Source organism: Euwallacea fornicatus, chromosome 17 (assembly GCF_040115645.1).
Source record: "Euwallacea fornicatus isolate EFF26 chromosome 17, ASM4011564v1, whole genome shotgun sequence".
NCBI lineage: Eukaryota > Metazoa > Arthropoda > Insecta > Coleoptera > Curculionidae > Euwallacea > Euwallacea fornicatus.
The window spans coordinates 3323792-3340178 of NC_089557.1; the positions used below are offsets into that span (position 1 = coordinate 3323792).

A 16387-nucleotide genomic window follows, 5' to 3' on the forward strand; every position below is an offset into this window, starting at 1 on the left:
TCTGGTCATGAACTGGTTGAGCAATAGAACCTATTTTCTTGTTAAAGTTCGGTGTTTCGTATCACATTAACACACACCATTAAAAGTAATATCTAAAGAACCTTCTGGGAAATTTTAAATTTCAACACCCTGTCGCTGAAAATTTGGACCGTTGCGGTCGTACGTTCACATGAACTTTTTCTCATAAAATCGCCTGAGAAACCACGCCCTGAAATATTAGCACGACATTAAGAAAGACATTTCCTACGGAACTAACAATGACAATGGACAGTGACTGACGTCCTTCCGACTGAAATTAAAATTGAATTGTACACAAATCATTACATGCAACACGTAGGTAATGAGGTTTTGTTCGACTCTTCCATTTATGGACTTGCTCGCAAGCTCGGCCGGCCATAAACCGTTTCGTCCCATAAAACCTTACATTATGTAGCTTTTACAGAGACACTTATTATATTCTCCGTGTTATTTCTATGTAGAAGACCTGAAAATTTAATTTAAATTTCAAAAAATATTTGAATTAAGTCCAGTGTCGAAGCTTTGTTACATGCGTAGGCTTGCGGAATTAATAAATAATATCAATCTTGCACAATAAATTGAGCAAAAACCGCTTGAATGTGAGTCCATGAAGAGTAATTTACATTTTAACTTCATCCAAAAAACCAATTTGTCGTCAGCAGGGGAAAAACGAGTAAACCGTGCAGCTTTGGAAGGAATTAAACATCGATTTAAAAGTGTACGGGACGTTTGTGTGTGGTATTTGGGATGATTAAATTGCCCTGGGATTCCTGATAATTGCATGCGGCAAATTGAAAATAATGTTGGAGTTTGAACTTAGGCACCTTCCACGTTACTCTATTAAATTTACAGTCATTTTGGTAGTTCATAACTACATGCATCCAGTTGCCAATGGAATTCTGCTTTAATTGCTTCCTCCCTTAAGCATCAAACTGCAGAATAGTTCCGCAGATGCGGTATTAAAGCAAATTCAGATTTCACTGACACCGCAAAACCTACAATTTAATTAAATATGTGCCTTGCACAAGTTCTCCCCTGTAGTGGCTTAAATAATAAATACGGTGTCATGCGACTTTGCCGTTTTGCATCGGGAACCGAATTTTGCTGCACAATCTAAGAATGGTTTAAATACGCGTGGACAAAGATGGTAATGAAAAATCCATAGCTGATGTAACACACTGGGCGTCAAAGCCTGATCCATTTCATCCCCGACTATCAAACGATAATTGAATTTCCTCCCAGGCTTACATTCGACACTACTACGCCTCTTCCACATTACCCCCCTCTCCCCCCTCCCCCCCTCGGCCTCTCCTCAGAGGCCTGTCTTTGATTCAATTGCCGATATTAAATTCCTGATTGATGTCGAATAATGGCCACTGACCGTGACATTGCCGGCAACATCTCAAGGGAGCGGTTAGAACAATCAATGGAATGTCTATGAGAGATAGTCGTAGGAGTACTAACTGGGATTACTAACGGCACTAGTCATATATAAGGTGTTCGAAAAACGGGGACGCATTTTCTGAAGTACCAAAACTTTATGATCGTCCAACGACCAAGACGCACGATTGAGCGATGCGTTCATTGACATTCGTGACGATACGTCCACAAACATTCGGCGAAAAGCCCTTGACGACACTTCCGATCTTACCCTTCAATTGGAATATTGTTCGTGGTTTGTCAACATAAATTTTTGATTTAAAAAATCCTCACAAAAAAAATCGCACGGCGCAAGGTCGGGTGGTCGGGCAGGCCATTCTTGGTTACCACGCAAAGAGATGACTTTTTGACGGAATTTTTCATTGGGCAGAGCAATCGGTTCGCGGGATATACGACGGGTCGCAACATCTTGTTGGAATTAAAGATCAGTGAAGATGGCGACAAGTTCGATCGAGCCCGTCAGCGAACTGATTTTCCGAGGGTTGCGGTTACGCTGTCACGCACGACAGCGGTGTTTTCTTCTGTCCGACCAAAACGTGGTCGTCCTGTTTTTTGACCTGCGGTCTCAAACTCCCGTATCAATTTACGAACTGATAACTCGTTTTAGGCAACATTACGTCCTGTTACGTCCAAGTCTCGCGCGCCATTCACAAACAGCAGTCGCGAAGCTTTCGTTGTTTTTTTGATAACTTTTTATCACTCGGACGTGTTGCTCCGTTCTCATCTGCTCCATGACGAGAAACGCTATCGTCCTAATTATCAAAACGATGATTAAGCATGTATTATCAGACACGAACGGAAACGATAAAACCACAGCAACCGTTCGTAGTGTTTTGATGGAATGTTCATAATGTTCGAAGGATGATGTCCCTGAAATATCCGCCTAATACTAAAAGAAAAAAAAATGGAAATTTTTACATTATTTCCCAACGTAATCTCCTTTGAGATTGATACACTTTTCCCAGCGATATTCTGTGGCTTCTATACCCTATTTATGGTAAAAAGCTTCGAATGTTTCAAAATGAGCATCAATCTCGGAGTCCACCTCTTCACCACTGGCAAATCACCTTCCCTCGTACAAATTTGTCAAGTTTGGAAAATAGAAAATAGTCTGAAGGGGTTAAATCTGACGTATAGAGTGAGTGAGGAAAAGGTCGAATTCAAATTGATTGATTTTAGACATCGCCATAATGGAAGTGTGGCCTGGTGCGTTGTCTTGAATGAAACAAGACTTTCTTTTTCGCCAAATGCAGTCGCTTTTCTCTGATTTTTACGCTGAAACGCTGCAATAAATTTCTATCTTCTGTGACATAAAAAAGCGAACACCCCGTAAAAATGTTTTTTTTAACAATTTTTGGTATGCATTTTTCTTACCACAAAAAAACAAATATTTCGTTAAAAAAAATTGGAAAAATTTAATTGTTAAAAATTTTAAAAAAATGTCGGTCCTCCGCGGTGTCTTATACATTTCTATACACGTCTGGACATGGATCTAATGAGGTGATTGATGTCCTCCTGGGGGATCTCATTCCAAACTGACTGGTCAGCATGACATAGCGCCGCGCTGGTTTTGTGGGGGATGAGATAAATTATACAACCTTCCACCTACAATATCTCATACATGTTCAATCGATGAAAGGTCTAGGGATCGAGGTGACCATAGTAGCAAATTGATTGCATTTTGTTGAAAAAAGTTCATAGTTTCTCTAGCCACATGTGGTCATGCATGCTTGCTGGATAACTGAATTAGCAAGAGTTTCCAGATAAGACGTGAGATGAGGTTCCAGGAACTCTTGGATGTATCGTTGGACTCTCATACTTCGTCTAATCCAAAGTAATGGTAACCTGCTACCACATGCAATAGCACATCAACAGCTTGGTGGACATGCCTCGATATTGCAAACTGAGGACTCCGTCTTTCACCGCTTTTTCTTTTTGCTCTTGCTCGATCATCATGGATACCCAAACAGAATTGAGATTCGTCACTAAACACGACATTATCCCATTCCAGATTTCAATGTATCCGTTCTCTGCACCACTGCAGTCGATTGGGACGACGATTTATAGTGAGGAGTAACGTAAGAAGAGGACGGTAAAAAATCAGGACAAAACTTTTTATCCAGTGATAAATGGTTCGAATCCCAATGGGTCTTCCATACTCAGCAAACCACGAATCCGCCAGCGTTCTCGACGAGACGAACCTATCTATTAAGGCTATAATTCGAAGGTGGCGATAATGGCATTTTGTAGTTCTTAGGGATCGTCCAGTACCTCTCCTTCTACCTGTTTGCTCTTCTTGGAACTACGCCTGGCAAAATCTCACTAGAGTATTTGCACTACAGTTCAATCTAGTGGCGATTTCCGTAAATGACCGATAAGCCTCTCGTAGACGCACCATTCGACCTCTATCAAATTAACTCAACTGATAAAAATTTCACTGCATTCTGCGTTTTGGGCACATTTAATTAATCTAAAAGCAATTTCTAAGCACATTATACACCAACAAATGAAATTTTGCAATCATATTGTTGATATTTTATTGAAATTTCTATAATAAAAAAAAATTAAATTCCTGATAACTCGTAAATATATTGATAAATATGGCTTAAAATTTAATCGTTTTTTTGTGTTCAACACCAAACATGCCGACCAAAAATTATTTATATAAAACCGTTTTTACGGGGTGTTCTCGTTCCCGTATCACACAGTATATAACAGTCTCCGTTTATTGTAATTCTTTTAGGTAGATGGTCAACAAAAATTATCCCACTTACATCCCAAAAAACTGACGTCATCGCTTTTCCTGCAGATGGAACGTTTTTCGCCTTTTTTCTCAACCGTGAAAGGATCGATCCATGTTTCATCCATCGATATGAATCGACGCAAAAACTCGGTCTTATTGCTTCGAAGCTTTGCCAACAACTCCCTTGAAACATGCTCACAACGCTGTTTTTGTTCATCTTGCGTACAACTTTCTCATATCCAATTGTTCGATGAACATGCGATGTCCAGCATTTTTTGAAATGTTATTATGTCTGCTAACTCGCGCAATTTTAGTCGACGGTCATCCAGAACAATTTCGTGGATTTTCACCACAATATCTGGAGTGGGCAGATCTGAAGTGTCATTGGGTCGTCCACTGCGGGATTGACCCTAGCAGCTCGTACCACCGCGTTTAAACTGTGCCGCCCAATATTTTGGGGTTGTTAACGAAGGACCAGGTTCTCTCAAAGTAGAAACTAACTCCGCTTTAATTTGAAATGCAGGAAGACCTTTGGAATGAGAATATTGAACAACGTATTCATGATCAATTTTTTCCATGTTTACAAAATCTCTAAAAGCATTCACTAAAATCGGCTCGAAAACAAACACAAATCAACGTAGCACCCTCAAGCTCTTTGATATACGTTTTTTAAGGTTCGGTCTTTGTACTATAGGCAAATTTTGAATTAAAAATGTCTCTATCTCTATGCCGCATCGGGTAATTCTGGAACTATCTTCATATTTGATAAGTTTCTAAAAAAATAAAGTCAGTTTTCATTAAAAAAATTAAGTTTTGTTGCATCTTAAAGTACATCCCTACTTTCCAGATACCTTTTACATTCAGGAACGTCCGTGTTTTTTTGTTTTTTTTTTTTTTAATAAAGCGTTATTTAGTGGATTCGGCCCAGTTGCTACTATAATTACTGGACATTAAACGACATTCTTCTATTACACAAACCATCAATATTTGAGCATGCTGCATTGGATAGCTATATTAAACTACGTCGATTTCTTCTATTAGATTGTATGCAATTGTAACATAATTGGAACTAATCATGTAAAGGTCATCATCATCATCACCATCATCTTCACTATCGTCATCAACAGTTTAAGTATCCTTGTTACTGTGCACATTGATTAATGTATTAATCGATGCTCGTAGTAAGCGAAGATCGCCCAATGGCATCAGCTGTTGGGGTAAAAATGGGTTTAAGATGGCTGATAATAGCAAGAGCCAAAGCAGATATGTTGGAATGAACAGTTTCTAAACTCAAAAGATGTACTGGTCAAAGACCAAAAAATTAACAAATCATCGAGGAAAAGTCATTTTTTAAAGCTCGTTAAAGCATTGTAATATGCCAATTAAGCCCTATAAGCCGGTCCAGACCCGCATGAATTTGAGCGAAGCCGCCGCTTACTCATAAATTCACCACTGTGCTTAATAGAGACTATTATGTTTCACCGAAATATTAAGGACCTGAAAAACGATCAGGCCTCTATTTGTAGCTCAAATTGAGATCGAATTTGGGCTACGACAGGGAAAACTATATGCCTAGAGGTGCAAATCCCATAATTTGAAGGTAAAAACATTAACATAGTCTCAGCCTCAGGGGATCTTCCCAGAAACCAATTTCCTCTTGGGTTCGACTGCCACAATCAGCCTAGAATGCCACTTCTACATATAACTTCGAGTAAAATGCAGGGGCCTTTTCCCAATAAAAATCAAATTTAGATATATTTTCCTAGATCCTTGATTTGTCCTTAAGGATTTTGACCGCAAGAAATGGTACGAGATGGTAGGAACTAACCGTCTGAAATTTGCTCCTAAACATGTGTAGACCACCTCATATTACATTCCGGTTAGGCCTAAAGTCGAAAAGATACTACATCATATTTTTCAGGGAAATCCGGCTCTGTATTCAGATTTTCTGCAAAGGGGTCTACTAATCCAAAAGGGGACTCATAACTGCAAGAAAATCTATAGGACATCAGCTGTCCCTTGAAGTGCCCTCGATATTCTCAGAAGTCGCCAGAATTTAAACTCCAACTTCGCTACTTTCAGTAAAATGCATAGCGAAGGAAAATTATGCCTCCAAGGCAAAATTAACAATCTCTCAATTTCCAATTTAATTACGATAATAAGTTGTTCAGAAATAGGTTATTCAGCATAAGAACTAGCCTGAACTCATTTTTGAGGATTTTTGAGAATACAGTGAAGCCGCAAAGGACAGGTGATTCTGTCGAAGTTTCCAGAGTTAACAAGATCTAGAAAAGCCGCTCGGGTTAGTGCATCTGAAAAGCAGAAACCTAAAATATGGTTTAAATGTCGCCTTTAATAACTTTTGAGGTATTAATTAGGAGATTATAACAATAGTGCAAGTGCGCTGTTCTTGAGTCAGGAAATATCCGTAGAAGAACCTATTATAACCCCAAAAGCAACGTTCATTTTGGATAGAGTTTCCGATTTATGTTGGAAGAGATAAATGGCTTTCCGAGAGGAGGAATTTCCAACCATAAAATTTCTCTTAAGTAATATTAAATCTTCGCAACATTTTAATTTCAACTATCAAAGTTTTTGCCAGACTTTCATTGGCATTACAAGCCGTTTTACAACGCTCGTATCTCAAACATCTGATTTACCCCATTTATCTTAAATCAGATCTGCAATGGTGCCACATTTCAAATCGAACAGCCGCCTTCATCTTCCAATTTTAATGGAAAGTATATTTAGAAATTCCAGATTATCTCGAGATAATATTTACTAGGTAAATCTAAAAGTCTGTTGCAAGATCGCCGCTTTGGCCTTGAACTTACTATTTCAGCTTAAACCGAATTACCGGCAGAAGTACGTCCTTGGGTACCTTTATTTTTATAAAAATAATTTTAGTGAAATTTCCATAAACAAAACTTGGATGCAATGATAGTCCAAGGCAAGTGGATTACAGCGTACAATTAAATTTCCAGGACAATTCAATTATTCCTGCGCCTTTTATGTTGCGGTTTGAAGAGCTTAAAAGCTTCGAAAAATATGCTAGAAAGTGCTGTTCCCCTTGGCTAGCCGAGCTTTGCATTAACAAAGCCAATTTTAGCTGCTTTAGTTAATTTAAATCTCCGAGAAGAGATAATCAAGTTTCGATACTTTTAATGGTCTCATCATAAAGTTCTACTAACGTATTTTTGGAATCGACTAAACGAATTCCAGAAGTTCATCATTAAAGATTGAGCCCATCTTTAAGAGGATTTATTTCCCCTTTACCGTTATTAATTCATTAGCTCAGTGTATTTGGATGTCAACAAACTTCCGGAAAATTAATAACCATTAGCGAAGTGAGCTTAATTAATTACCGCCAATGGCTTAATGGAGAGATAATTGCTTAACCGCGTTTTGCCAAATTCACTCCAAATGAAAATTTCTTTCGCATGAACAACAAAAATATTTAACAAACAACAAAAAGTTTGGTTAAAAATTAACATCCTTTGTCTGTGTTTTTGTGAAACTTTAACGTGAAAGGTTTCGTGAAGCTCACGGTAATTGTATAATCACCTACGCTCCCTCCGCACGTTTAACGAAATGGAAGAAATAGAACAAATAGAGCATCTTACGTTTTATCACTGCTATATTTGACGGTTTTGTTTTACGTTAGATGAATGACATCAAAAATAGGGAACACATTTATTTATTTATAAATATTTTAAGATTTCAGGAACTATTAATCACGAGGAATTTTTGTCAATCTGCCAAATGCAAGGAAGTTAAAATAATGCGAACGTAGTTAGCAACAGCTTTCCTCGACGGTCCTCCAATAAGCAAGACCATGACAAAGAAACTAGCGTTCCTCTGGTTCGGATAATATACCGTAAGAATCTCCGACTATCCCTCAATATTGTGTTGTCGTTATAGAGACGTAAAAGTTCCCAGGGGATCATTTACTCAACACACACCCCAACGAATCAGCATTTCTGTCACCATGAGCACCACCCGTTTATGGGTGGAACTAGTGTCTAGTCCAAAACATTCACCAGCTGTTGACTCGCTGAGCACCACCCATTTGTGGGTGAAGCTATTTTCCAATTAATGTTATAAACCACGCCTCGTCCAACATAATTTTTATATTCTAGAACAATAGGCCACGCCTCCATGAAATTAGCGCATGATTTAATTAGCATTACGTGAACCGCATATGTTTCAGTCAAAAATAAATTTTTCCATGAGGTTTTGTGCATTTTTTTATTTGAGGTATGAAGTTTATCAATATTATAGGCGAAAATTTCCTTAAATAATTAAGAACAATTTTAATCGAATTCATAAGTTCACTAATCATTTTTGGCGGAATTAAGGAGCGTTTGACTATAGCGCAAAATTACTATGGTGACTAATTGAAACATTAGAGAAATTGCGTTGCAAATTATGATGGAGCACATGAATATGAGCAACGAACCGTGACTCATGAAAAATTATATTAGAACAGATTATCTTATCTGGGTATTGATGGCAAATATAAAATTAACCATATTATCGTTTTTTGGGGGAGAAAGCTAATATGGATATCCAATTATAACTACTATTTTTATATTTATTAATATAAAAATTAATTAAGAGGCTAAGCACAAATGCTGGTTTATGAAATGTTTTCTCATACCTCAGGGTATTGCGAATGTGAGTCCATCTGGGACTCAGAAGAGTTTTTTCAAATATATTCTGCAGGCCTCCCGGGAAATTAAATATTTTCGAATGTTATTGAAAAACATATGAAATCAACAAAATTTTCCGGCATACGTATCAAATTCATGGAAACGAAACATTTACCTTTATAATAGAGTGCCATATGTCATACAATCGGAAACAGTCTCTTGTCTATCGGGAATTGTATTGTGGACCGTTAATAGAACAACGTAGGTCCGTTATGTCATTGCCAGATAAATCGGTTTATCGCATGCAGGGAAATTAATTTCTGAGCGTTCGTAGTTGTACAAACATGTTTGCACCTCCACCCCTACAGAGCTCTAGTTAAAAACGACTATTTTTCAGGTAAAGTAAACTTTAAGCGAGGATAATGACTTCATAGAATTGATTTTGAGATATCGAAGTTTATGCAAACCTCAAGGATTTAGCTTAATGCCGGATTCCAATAACTTCAATTCGTATTCGCAATTACGTATTCAAATACACTTAGCATAATGGATATGTAAATTGAATCAGTTTAGAATAATTTTCAAATAAAGTTTGGAAAGCCGTCAGCTCCAATCGCGAAGGAAATTAAAGTTCATTTCCAGTACTTCAGAGGTCAAAAATGTGTATTTGGAGTAATTTAGACTTCTAGGGATAATGGGAAGGACTGAGGAATCAATTACCATAAAGAAAAATCATTCCCGTAAATACGAAGCTCATGGAGAACTTTGTCAAAGAAGAAGTTTTGAATGCAAGTTAAGAACAGACTCGAGTATGTAATGTCCTCTATCCTCCTGAATGTTTAAATAAAAAAAACACATAGTAGAAAATTTCTAAAAATAAAAAGATTCTAATGTTAAACAGACAAAACTTTAAAACATTGATGCACTTCCCCGACCTTTTGAGAAAATTTAAATCTTCGAAAATCCCTTAACATTACTCTAAAATGCATAAAAATCTCGTGATTAGTTGAGTCTTTAAGATTTCCTTGGAAATAGTTACGTGCAAATCGAATAAATTCAACGTTGCTTACATCCATAAAATAGGCAACATCTGAAAAAATCTGAGGCACTTTCCTAGCCAATTAAATTAAATACAAATTCTAAAATATTCCTAAAGGTCGCCTAGAAGTGCAAACTCCGTGTTTTCAGTTGAGGCTATAAAATACTCTAAAGTACCCTTGAAAGCTGTTATTCAAGATCAAATAGCATGCATCCATAAAACTGGCAAAACCTAAAAATTTAAGAGAGTTTCCTGACTACTAATATTACAAAAGTGCCTTAAAATCTCTAAAAATTATTTAAAAGGCCATAAAGTACCCTTGAAGGCAATTATAATACGTTTGTATAATGAAAATATTAAAACTAAAAAAGTCATTTTACAGAAAAATTAAAATATGCAAAAGCTCGTCTATTTTACTTGAAGTGCGAAATTTTTTCAATTTAAAATTGACTTCCTTTTCATCAATTTCGTCCATTCTTAAACATTTTTTCGGTTTTCGGTGAAGATATCCTTGGCAGTATGTCTATTGTTCCATACTTTAAACTTCGTAAACAAACTGACCAACTATCAGGATCAAAATGTGAATTTCCAAGGAAAAATGTTTTACCTTCAGAAAATTCAGACCTTTCCACTCTAACCAATAAATACATCTTCAAGCTCCCTCCAAAAAAGATAATTCATTAAATCTTCTAATCGCTAATATAATCAAAGTTCCTTGTTACAGGACAAAGGATAAGGTTGGGAATATTCATGAATACTTAATTGAATTAGAAAATGCTAATGAAAATTTATGGTCGACAGGGGTTTTCTGGCATTTATCAAAGCTTTTGGACATCGATGAGAATATATTTAATTACACTTTTCCTACATAAAATATTTAATTAAAACCTTGCGTAATTAACGTCTAAAAGCGCAAAGAAATTGTCCATTAAATTTATATCTTCTTCGCGTTGCCAGAAGCTTTATGATTGCCGAGCTGTTCAGTCGCCTCCTCTGGAAATAAATATTAACAGGAGAATCATAAAACTGCGCTAAAATATTAAGATGAGCTTAATAAATTTCCAGGATAATTTCACAGCAACAAGAGAATTAGCGGCTTAATCAGAGGCGTTCCAGAGTTTAAAAAACGAGCACAAGCACAAACAAACTCGATAAAGAGCTTTCATTGCGTGTTGAGAAGAGGCATTAACCGGATTCTCTTGGACGTTGGCCGTTCAAAAGCTTTCCTCAAGATATTAAATATTAAAGCCGAGTGTGAGATTTATCGATTTCTGAAATGTGTCCAGATTTCAGACCCTTTGTTTTCATGAAGTAACAAGAACTTCCGGCAGTTCAAAGGAAAGTGAACAATATCTAAATTTCATTTCTCAGGGTTATTAGATTATATCTAATTTCGGGACGAAAGCTTATACGGTTACTTTGAAGGGGATGGAGGATAACCACGATTGGTTTTAAGTAAGGAATAAATCTAACCAAACGCTAGAGATGGTTGCATTTGATTCTTAAATATCGATTTCCCTAGTTGTTTCCATACCCATAAGTGCCCGCCCCTGCCGAAATATGCATACATTCCTCCCTGCTCTAATTTCAGGATCTAGAACCGCATTTCGTAAATGTCTCATTATAATGGTTCGATATTTTCCAGAATTGACTAAAAATAGCGAATGTTGTTTATTAAACTAATCTGTTTGTCTGATATGTTTGTGTGCGACAATAGCGTTTCCAGGAAAGCAAGGGTATTTATTACTTATGTAAATAGACGGATAATCCCAACAAAGAAGAGAGAAAGAGATAGTTATATTACAGATCAGAATGTCCAATGTAAGCATCGGGGATCCAGGAGTCCCAATTCCGATTTTCCAATATCCCAAATAGTTGTTTCTGGCTAATAGAAGCTTTAACATATAAGATTGCTGCAATATTCCGTGGCTTTCCCATCGGTCTAAAAGTTTTGGAAATTTCAAGCTATCAGATGTAAGAGGTTAATGCATGTAATTCTTAGGCTTTATCCCTTCCTAAGTATTATAAGCCTAGATCAAACTCGGCTTCTTCTCCTAACTTGAACTAGCCTCCAAGGTAAATTTTGATTTTATTCCTCTTCTTCAAATAATCTCTGAAATTCTTATCCTGCCCCAAACATACTCCCACATCGTGATTCCAGACATAATTCCAATCATGCTCATACAAAGGCGATTATTGGATAAAATCCTCGTACCTGACTCTAACCTACCATTACGTGCTCAACCATTTGAATGATATTGCGTAATGAACAAACACGTGTACATACCCAATATTAAAAATATGGGTCCAACATGTCGCTGTTCATTAATCTCAGTCTTGGATGTACTGGAAAGTCGCTCTAAATAGATACTTAACAGTTATAATTGATGCTTGGTACTCTTGACGAGGGAAAGTAGACACATTTGATGGCCAAATTTACTCATCAAATGGCATCAATCTCAATTTCACTTTGAGCTGCCAATGTGGGATTTGTAAAATCATGTTTAACAGCCTGTTGATTGGGGTAATTACTTTAGGTACCAAAGCACATTAGCTTGCCTGGGTGGGAGTTGTTCGCTTGGAAACGCCGATATTAGCAGGGAAGAATGAGGATTGATCTTCAAACAGAGAGTTCGTCAAGAGGTCTAACGAATGACAGAATCTAACTGCGCGGGTCAAGAAAGTCTGGTACAGTTTTCGAGATATCGGAGACTAAGCGGAAAAATTTTGACACGTTTATAAAATTGTTCTGTTACATATGTAGAACGCCCTGTATATTGTAGTATTTTCAAGTTTCGACAGCTGAAAAGAGGTTTTATCAATACATACAAAGTTTCTCTCGGTTCTCGAGATCGTGAAGAATTCATGAAAACTAGCCAAACATAACTTAAAAATTATTCCAGTTTTAATTTTTTTTCTCTCAAGTTTAGTCAGTATTCTTACCTGGTATACATTGCTATATAATTTGATCTTATTAAGTGGGAAAGCTTATACATAATTTTAAATCTTATCACCTAAAAAAATGCTTTGGTCTTTAAGATTTTAGGAAAATTTCCAATTTTTATTGTTTTTTCTTTTTAATCCGTACAACTCCCTCCCGAAGAAATCGGGAAATTGCTAAACATAAACGAAATAGAATTTATAGAATTTATTGATTTTCGTTTGGCATTCACGGAATACTTATTATTCTCTTAGTTATATCTGGGAACTTTATGGAATATTTGAAAATGTCTGATTTATTATTATTTCTTATCGAGCAAATATTGAAACTTTAGATAAACAATCGTGGAAATTGAAAATTTTCCTAATCTATTCCTGGACGATTTCAATGTTAGCTCAATCAGATTTCATCTTGGATGAAATATGTACCTACCGCTGCCGATGCAAAATTAACGAACCAAATTTAACAAGAACCTTATCATTTCCTCTTGGATTCGAAGCCTGCAATGTCTTCACATAAATGTGTGTTTTTTCCATATTTATATGTAACCATATATACATAGTTTTATATAGTAATCCATCTCTGCTACATCAAAGGGCTTTGTTGGCCCTTCAAAGATGGAACCTTTTGATATTTAGAAAGCGACGCACTTGGTAGTAGGCCCTCGTCCTTACACACTCGAAATTTAATTGACAATCTGCACTGATTATCAATATAATTAACCACTATTGTTGATGGTAATTTCGTCTATAACCGGAAGCAAAGCTTCTTGATGAACCCAAAATAAGTAAATTCGCACTTGAAATCGCAATTTGGGAGAAAATAAGCCACGTGGAGCCCGACTAGCTTTCACATTGGCGGCATCAAATGTGGTATTGTGTCATTATTCACATTTTAAAACCCTTAATTGACCATCCAAGCCATAACGGTTTCATTATTTAGCTTCGGTCGAATTTATTCGATTCGAGTGAGATAAAACATCACGTTGAATAGCCACGCTTAATTGAAATTTGCGGGGTTTTAAAAACAAATTTTCATTATATGAATGGACGTTAGAAGTTGGTAGTTGTCCGAAAGGTCATTAAAGGGAAATTTAATGGAAAAATTCAACGCACGTGGTGGATTACTTCATTGCAACTCCTGAAAGATCTTTGAAATGTATCATATGATTTGTTAATAATTTCAAGATAAACAATTTGATTATTTAAACAATTCACGGAAAGGTTAATGTTTTTTTTTTGTTTGATCACCAAACACTTAAAAATGAAGTTATATGTTGCCTTGGGAAATGGGAATTGGGGCCCATTTCCCCTTTTCTTCTGCTCCGGGTCACTTCAATTAGAGCTGTCCTTTCGTGTTAACAGGCGGGTAGTTTTCCTGAGTTGTTTATTTCTCTCTAATCTACACTCAAGATATAGTCTAAACATAATTCAAATGGATAATTTGTGGATGCCAAGTGCCTAATGAAGGAAAAAAGAGGAAAAGAAGTGTGAAAACAAATTCTGAATAATGAAAAATGGGTTTTAACTCAACAAGAAGTTGAGTTATTAATTATTTTGGAACAACGTTTCTTTCAGGCTAACCTAAATTTGGTTCTTGATTTCTTGAGACGATTCAGAGTTATTTACTTTTCGCGAGGTCCACATTCTTCTTTGCAAGTTTATTGAAACAAAACTTTTTGGAAAGAAACCCTATAACGTTAAACCCCTGACGACAATTCTCTAATAATCCATATGCAAGATCTCGAGAAATATCTCCTACGTTTGGAGGAATTAAAATGAAACCCTCGATCGTTAGACAAATAGCGAACCCTATTCTCATAAGCACATAAGATCTTTGATTTTATGGATCTATTGCGATTTCTACGTACACTATTACTCAGATTCGGGAGCAAATCACTTCTTCGGCACAGTTTTATTCAAATAATGATTACAAATCATTGCATTTTATATTCATTTATTTGTAAATAAACAAAACTTTTACAAAGGATCAAGAGAAAACTAAGACACACCGCAGGAAAACTCCCTCAAACCTATATTTTTTGCAAATACCAATTTCTCCAAAATTCGTTGATATCTTAGTTTTCTAGAAATTTCACTTTCCTTCCAAGAAAGTAATCTAGAAATATTTTCCCTTCAAACTATTCTAAACCAAAAAACGAACTTCACAATATTTTTCCTTCAGATATTTGTTTTGCTTTAGAAGAATTAATTTGAACCTTCTTTCATTAAAACTAATATTCGAAAATTTGAATCCTTTTCTTTCGATTTTCTCAAGAATTCTTCGGGGAAATCACATTAAGTTCTATTTCTTCACAATTTTGTACTCAATAATTTAAAATCTTAACATTTTTTACGTTTTTTTTGCTATTCCTATAAACGATACTGACATAAAATCTCTAATGACTCATGATTTGACTCTGCGTAAATTTTTCCTGCATTTTAAATGAATCTAAGACCCTTTTTCCATTTTTGTAATCCTGTCTCCCCTTTGTGTGGACCGTCACGTCAAAGGAATTTGAACGCAAATTGGTAGAGTATTTAGAGACATAAAATCGAAATTTTCGGCAAAAGAAGAAAGAAGCTTGCAGATGCAAATGAGACAGTTGAAGGAGGAAGAAGGAGGAAGGAGGAGGAAAACCTCAAAACAACTTGTGCAGAGTTTTGAGGTACACGGAAGATGCGTTTCAATATGTGAAACTATTGCAAATAAATTCTTTAAAGTTAAATTCCTGACGCCAATTTCACAATAATTCATCCTTTTCTTGGAAGTTTTTTTTGATTTTCAATGGTGAAAATTTTCGTAAAAAGTTTTCAAACACGGAAAATTGGTTACTTACCGAATTTAACGTCAGTAGTACCAGCCAATTTCGATGAAACTAGTTTTTGTCTCACCGGATAATTTTTTGTCTGGATCACAAAAGACGAAATACCGGATTGAACTTTCTACGCCGGCAAAAAGCGCGTTTATCCAGAAAAGTCTTTAACGCAACTTCTCCGGGCCAACAGGTTGGCCGCAAGCCTGAAACTGTTCCCGGAGCCCGGTTTTCGGCTCCGGGATGCGTCTGCGCCCTGCACTCTCTTCTTCTGGATTCAACATGTGTGCCAAGCTGTTGCAATGACAAATAGTGTCGAGAAACAAGTTGCCTCGGAGAAAGTGCGAAAAGACCTTTTGCGATCGGATTCCTATTATTTTCTTCTATTATAGGGAATCAATCCAGAGGGTTGGAGGTGCTACTAGGGGTGGCCGGACTCGCACGGAATTGCGCTTTTGTTCACAGAGACTTTTTGTGAAGTTTTAGCAGGTTCAATTGAAGTCGTGGAAATGAAAATTGTTCGTAAAGAATTTTTTCAACAGCCTTTGAAAACTTACCAAAGGTTTCAGTTTTTTTCGATTCTTATTCCATAAGATTGTTTTAGACTGTTTGATTTGTTCACAACATGATGATGTGAATAAATGGTGGGTTTGTAAAGAGATACCTGTACAATTGAATAATGTGGACTTCGAAAACGAACGAGAAAGACAAATCTAAAAACATTATGCTTAAATTGGTG

General features: G+C 36.3%; 1 protein-coding gene across 2 annotated transcripts in view; it reads right to left on the minus strand.

The window, feature by feature from the left end:
* The window catches only part of LOC136344747 (ras-related protein Rap-1), a 44091-nt gene extending 28162 nt beyond the window's left edge, over nt 1-15929 (minus strand). Inside the window, exon 1 of one of the 2 annotated variants that reach the window (XM_066292477.1) lies at nt 15673-15929. The gene's annotated coding sequence lies outside the window, so the exon portion shown is untranslated. The remainder of the gene's footprint in view (nt 1-15672) is intronic. The other variant, XM_066292476.1, reaches the window with a different exon arrangement.
* Nucleotides 15930-16387: the final 458 nt, after the last annotated feature.